This window comes from Nematolebias whitei, chromosome 12 (assembly GCF_014905685.2).
Source record: "Nematolebias whitei isolate Nwh7 chromosome 12, NemWhi1, whole genome shotgun sequence".
NCBI lineage: Eukaryota > Metazoa > Chordata > Actinopteri > Cyprinodontiformes > Rivulidae > Nematolebias > Nematolebias whitei.
Genome location: NC_056509.1, coordinates 23156893 through 23163691, shown reverse-complemented (window position 1 = coordinate 23163691; position 6799 = coordinate 23156893).

Here is a 6799-nt window from a genome sequence, read left to right as displayed (position 1 = left end):
ACCTGCCTGCTCGCTCTCCACCATCCTCTTCCTCCTCCTCCTCCTTTACACTCCTCAGGCTGAAATTACCAGATACTTACCTTCCTACACAATAAGGGGGAAAAAAGTATGAAACAAGACAAACAAGAAAACTTTGGACATTGTTCCTTAACTTCCTGTTTTTGTAGAACTGTGATTTATATATATATATATATATATATATATTTTATTTATTTATAGTGATCATAAATATTACCATTAGCACAGGGCCAGAATCATCATCTTTATCCGCTTTTTCCTTTTTGGGTCGCAGAGGTCACTTGTGCCCATTTCCAGCCATCACTGTGTGAGAGGCGGGGGACACCAGATCTCCGTCCATCACAGGGACACATAGAAACAAACAACCATTCACTCTCTCACCCACACCTAGAGACAATTTGGAGTTACCAATCAGTCTAACATGCATGTTTTTGCTCTGTGGGAGGAAACCAGAATACCTGGAGAAAACCATGCATGTATGGAGAGAACATGTAAACTCCACCCAGAATGGTCCCAGGACCGGGATTTGAACCGGGGTGACCTGCTCACTGAGAGGCAGCAGCTCTACCAGTTGCGCCACCGTGCTGCCTGGACCAGAATCAATTAAATAAATTAAAAAGATTCTTCTTCTTTCAGCTGTTCCCTCTTCAGGGGCCTCCACAGCGAGTCATCCTCCTCCAGCTCACTCAGTCCTCTCTCCAACTACCTCCATGTCCTCTCTAACTGCATCCATATATCTCCTCTTTGTCTTTTTCCTGGCAGCTGCATTTCTAACATCCTTCTACCAGTATACCCACTGTCCCTCCTCTGGACATGTCCTGGACATGGCCTCTCTAACTTTATCTGTGCTGTACCTCTGATGATCTCATTCCTCATCCTATCCATTCTTGTCTCTCCTCAGGAAAACCTCAAAATAGATTATAAGTTACAAAAACCCCCAAAAAGAAACATGTAATACTAAAGCAGCAGCATATAACACAGAGTGCTGCTGCACAAAAGACTGCAAAGACCACCACTGATGACATCATGTCGGACCCACAGACTGTCAACACCTTTAAAGAATGGTGTCAAATGTAATGCTTTTGTCCAAGATATGCTTAACTGAGGCCGATTCAGATTTTTTTTCTTCTATAATTTGCACATTTAATCATCCGACCAGTCGATGAATCTATCTCAGATCAATGATTCTTTTCACTCAGCTGTGGCCATATTTTAAAACTCTACAGCGTTCATCACAATAAAAGAAGATAAGCATATCAAATCTCATTTTATCACCATGCCCCCGTGTTTCTTGGGTTAGGTTCTCCTGTGTCGAGGTCAAGCGGTTGTGTCCCTCGGATCAGGGCGTCTTTTAGTGAATTAGCTGGTGTTGATCCTGAACTGACAGTTAATCAGACGTGGCATCAATTAAACAACGCTGCGGCTCGAGTTACTGTCCAGCAGGGCTGGACGTTTTGTGCACCGCTGACCCCCGTGACTCAAACTCACTGTCATGGCGAACAGTTGAAGCCCTTTTAGTTGCATTCGCCAACCTGGACTGCTCCCACCGCTATCGCCACCACCCCCAGCAAGGCCACGCTCAATTATGGATGACCATCATTAGAAACCGGACCCGGCAGAAAGCACGCTTGGCCACACCGACACATGCAGACAGAAACGACGCGATGGGCACGTCGATTATTCTCAGAGACACCCAAGACTATTAAAGTGCTAATGGAGCAACAGCATCAGTTTCAGGAGATAACCCCTGCAGCCTTTAGACGTCTCCTGTGATACTGTCACGTCTTCTTCAAATTTTATTGCAGTCGGCTCGTTCCTTTCATGCCACAGCTGGATGTTGTTTTTCTTTACAACAACCAGAATTGTGTTTATTTCACTAGAATATCGTATCATTTCTTACGTCAGGACGTTGATGTTGATTGCAACTTCACATGTCCCTTTAAATGACCTGAATCCTGCGTTTGTTCAGGGCAGGAGTGCAGACAAAGGATGTCTCTCATCAGTCTTTAACACACGCAGCCTCTTCACTGATGGGCCATGGATTAATTCACGTTAATCCACACAGACACACATAAAGATATAAAGTCAGAAACTCTGTCACCTTTAATGTATTTTACTTAATTATGTCACTTTTTAAAGCTTTGCCCACAGGGTGAATTATCTTTACCACTTCAAGTGTGCACAAATTTAAGTCTTAAATCAAGAGAAAATAAGATTTGGTCAGGGGTCAAACGTGAACGAAGCATCTGGGGTTTTAATTAGTTTGTTTTTGTATCTATTTACTCATGATTTAACACCAGAAACATGAAGCTGTACCATGTGAATTACTGATGTTCAAAACATTCACTGAGATTTAAAAAGAAAAGCAATTGTTCAGATTTTTGAAGTGAGATTCTGTGGGAATGTTACAAACAATTAGTATCTTACCTGTTGTAGACAGCCCCTTGAACATCAGTCATAGTTCTCCAATTCAAGCACTATCTGCAACAGGTAAGCTCATATTTGTTCATAACGTTCCCACAGAACCCTACGTTCAAAGATCTGAACCATGACTTTAAGATGTGGACATCTGTGAGACAGACCGTCCTGAAGCTTTGCTAATAATTAACTTGTTTCACTCAACTTCATCTAACAAAACAAAAAACAGTTGGTTACTGGTGGGCAAGTTCAGGCCTGCTTGGTGTTTTATTGATTTTAACTGGTATTGTTATACCAGGAATAGACGTCACTAAAACGTTAAGAGAGAAAAAAAAACACTCATAACTTTAAATGACTTTAGGAACCAGCTGCTTTGCTTGTAAGCTGTTATAAAACTGCTAAATCTAAGTTCACCAGTTACATATTCATCTCTCATGGCTACAAAGACAAACAGATGCAGAAATTAATTAATGTCACCTTCATACCACGGAACTGCTTTAACCTGATACCTGCGCTCTAGTTCATTCCAACCCTGCTTACTGATTAGATTGGGAGTCACTCAATCAAACTGGGAGAGGACACCCAGCTCTGTTTTAATGGATTTGTACATTTCAATGTGAAAGTCAAGAATTGCGCTACTTTGGATCATTCAATAATCAGACATTTCTGTTTTGTATGTTTCACAAACAATACATTGTTTTCCTAACAGAGCACTTTGCTCTCAGACTGCAGGTTTACTTGTGGTTCCTAGAGTTTCCAAAAGCAGAATGGGAGGAAGGTCTTTCAGTTATCAGGCTCCTCTCTTGTGGAACCAACTTCCAGTTTCTGTCTGTGAGGCTGACACATTGTCCAGTTTAAGACTGGGCTTAAGACTTTCCTTTTTGATAGTCAGCTTGGTTTTCTGGGCTATCCCTTAGTTATGCTACTATAGGTTTAGACTGCTGGAGGGCAAACTGACCACATTTCCTCACTCTGCTGTTGTCTTTACTTGCTCTACAGTATGTATTTGTAATTATTTCTATCTTAACATGTTTTTTTGTCTTTCCTCCTATCTGGACCTGTCATTCTGTGTTTGTTTGTTTCTACTTCCTGTTCCTCTCAAACCCAGCCGGTTGAAGCAGATGGCCGCTCATCCTGAGCCTGGTTCTGATGCAGGTTTCTTCCTGTTAAAATGGAGTTTTTCCTTTCCACTGTTTCCATGTGTTGCTCAGGATGGGAGACTCAAAGTGAAGATCCAGTGCAATCTGCTGTGTCGTTAGATAAATAACCTTTACTAATTGGCTTTTATAATGTATGTGAATGTTTTTGTACAGGTCCCTGAAATGACTTGTGTTGTAACTTGGCAGTAAATTAAAAATTAAATAAATAAACTTAATTGAATTTCCTCCTATTAAACAAAATAGCTTGGTTCAGATTATTATTTTTTAAACCAAAAACACTGAAATTCCCAAGATCGGCCAGTGGCGATAACTAACATTGGGCAAAATACAAAGAAGTTTATTCTGAGCGATGCTAAAGATTTTATCAAAGCTCATTTTTCTTTTACATTGGTCAGTCTTTCCATTCAGTAATAAACCTTTTTATCACTCAAGGAAAGTTTAAAGGTAACAGGATCTGACAGAGGCGAGGCAGATATATAAATAAAAGGGTAAATGAAAATATATATAAAAAAGATAAAAATGGAAATGTTGCTCCTGTGGATCATAGAGCTTGTAAGATCCAAATGGCGAGCATGGTGAAAGTTTGCCTGGATGTCATTGTCTCTGCAGAATTTCAGTTATTGAATGCTGCTTTTTATTAATCTCAAAAGTCAGATTTGGGAATGACTCCACACCCAACCTAACAGAGTTAAAAGTCAGGAAACCTGTCAGATGTGCTCAATGTTGTGCTCGGTCACCAGCCTATAACTACTGCAACGCAGTAATATAACTACTCAAACTCTGTAGCAAACATGTTGATTAATAAAAGTTATTCCGTGCCATGTGTGTGATTGATTAAATGAGAAACAAACTGACAAAAGGTGCAAATAAATATTGTAGTTTATTACTGAAGCTGTCATGATTTTTATACATGGAGGCAGCCATTTATATTATAGAGTCAGTGCTTGTGAGAAATCTCAGGTTTTCTCAGTAAAAAACTGAGTTTGGGGTTCTGTTAATTTTGTTTTACTTCTATCTTGGACAGTATAGTCTTCAAATGCAAATGGAAAGCAGCACAAGTGGACACGAATCTCCTTAATATATGTATTAAAATTTCTCGTTAAGGGAAGTGTTTGTGAAATAAATAAATAAATGACTAAATAAATGACTAAATAAATGACTAAATAAATAAATAAACAAATGCTGCATGGGTGAAATGTTTTTCACCCATGCAGCCAAAAAAACACACAAAAAACCCCATTATTTTTGCAGAAGGCTCTGCATGTGTCCATTTCAAACTAAATTAAATGCGTTACAACATCTAATCCTAATAGTGACATAGTGGGCAGAAACTACTTTGCTTTCTATTTAACAAACAAAAGCTGGTGTTTCTAACAAGGTTGAGTCACGTCCTCTGGACAGATTCTTCTTTGTTGAAACATTTTTATCTTTAATCCAAAAAAACTTGTTCAGTCTGAGGAGCTGCAACAAACTCATTCTTATAAACAGCACCTTCTCATGGTGGGAGTTTCAGAGAAACTGTGACGTTTATTTTCTAAACATAACGTCCCAGTGGCTTTTAAACCCCAAAATACATTACGGCAAAGACTGGTCCATCCCAAAGATCCAGTCCCCCAGCACAAACAGAGCAATGTTGTGTATGCTGTTCAGTGTCAGGAGGGTGATCAGTTGGGGAAACTAAACAGCCACTGGCCAAAAGGATGGCCCAGCACAGAAGATCAACATCGTCAGGCCAGGACTCTGCGGTCTACACTCATCTCCAGGCCAGTGGTCACTCTTTCAGGGATGAAGATGTTCACATCCTGGATAGAGAGGAACAATGAGAGAGAAGTAAAGGAGGCCATGTTTGTGAAGAGAACCTGTCCATCATTAAACAGAGGTGGAGGCCTCCGTGTTCAACAGTTCCCCTCTTCAGTGCTGTTATTGAAAGTATCACTCAACTCCTGTGAATAGCAAACAGCCATCAAGGCAATAACAATCAGTCGTTAGGCTTAGTCCTCCTTTTGCACGTGAACAACTAGTTTTGGCGGTCAGCAACAAACTGATTGATCCACTTTGAGAAGGTCCTGCCTATAAGACAGTTTGTTGCAGCTCCTTAAATTGAAAAAGTCTTTTAGATAAAAGATGAAACGTTTCAACAAAGAAGAATACGTGCAGAGGACCTGATTTTACTTTATTAGATTTACCTACCTGGATTATTGAGCATGCATCAGGACAAAAGTTGATGTTATTGTCTTGAGATTTCAAGAGAAAACCCTACTTGTGGCTGTCCAATAACGCGACTCAGTATTTTGAACCTTTTCCATGAGTAAGTGTAAAGTGCACTCCAAATGCCTGGAGAACATGAAGAGGAAACCATTCTGAAACTCTTATTGTGTGACCGCACGGCTCAGAAACGATTACAGTCTCACCAGAAGGGCTCAGATCCGCCAGTATCACTGTTCACCACTTCTTCCCAAGTCATTGTTTACGGCACACCCACTTCAGAGGAAACAATGCTCAGCGTAGTGTGCACACAGTGTTCCAGCAGTTTATGTGCAACGTGCATTATTAATACATTTTCCATGCCTTGTTTGTCCAGTTTCTTTATGCATGTTCTGGTCAGATTCAGACAGAGTGTATGATGGGTAGAAGGGCTTTTATTCCAGGTAATCTTCAGAGTTTTAAACTAGAGTCATTTTATGTGTTTATGAATACATGAGTGACAACACGCCTTTGAAAAACATTTAAGGCAACAATAAACTAGACGGGCATTACACTTTAAATACTGGGTATTAATCTACCCTAAGAACAAAATCCCCTTTTTTTATAAAGGCCTAAATGTTGATAAACTCACTCATCTCCTGCTTCTTGCTCACTCAGTCATCTTTGTGCAGCAATAATGTATTTTTGTCTGACGCAGTATCAGAGCTGAGTGGTTCATATCAGTGTAAAGTAGCCAGAGAGGTAACTGGAGTGGGAGATGTGGGTTCAATATGTCCTCATCAGGCAGGCGCACACACATGCACGCACGCACGCACGCACGCACGCACTGAGCATCAAGTAACAGGATGTGAATTATTTAGCGGCTGTGATAACGGCCATAAAGAAGCCATCAGATTCCTTCACATCTCTGCATCTGAATATCAATGATCCAGGGATCCATCTGAATATCAGTGATCCAGGGATCCATCTGAATATCAATGATCCAGGGATCCATCTGA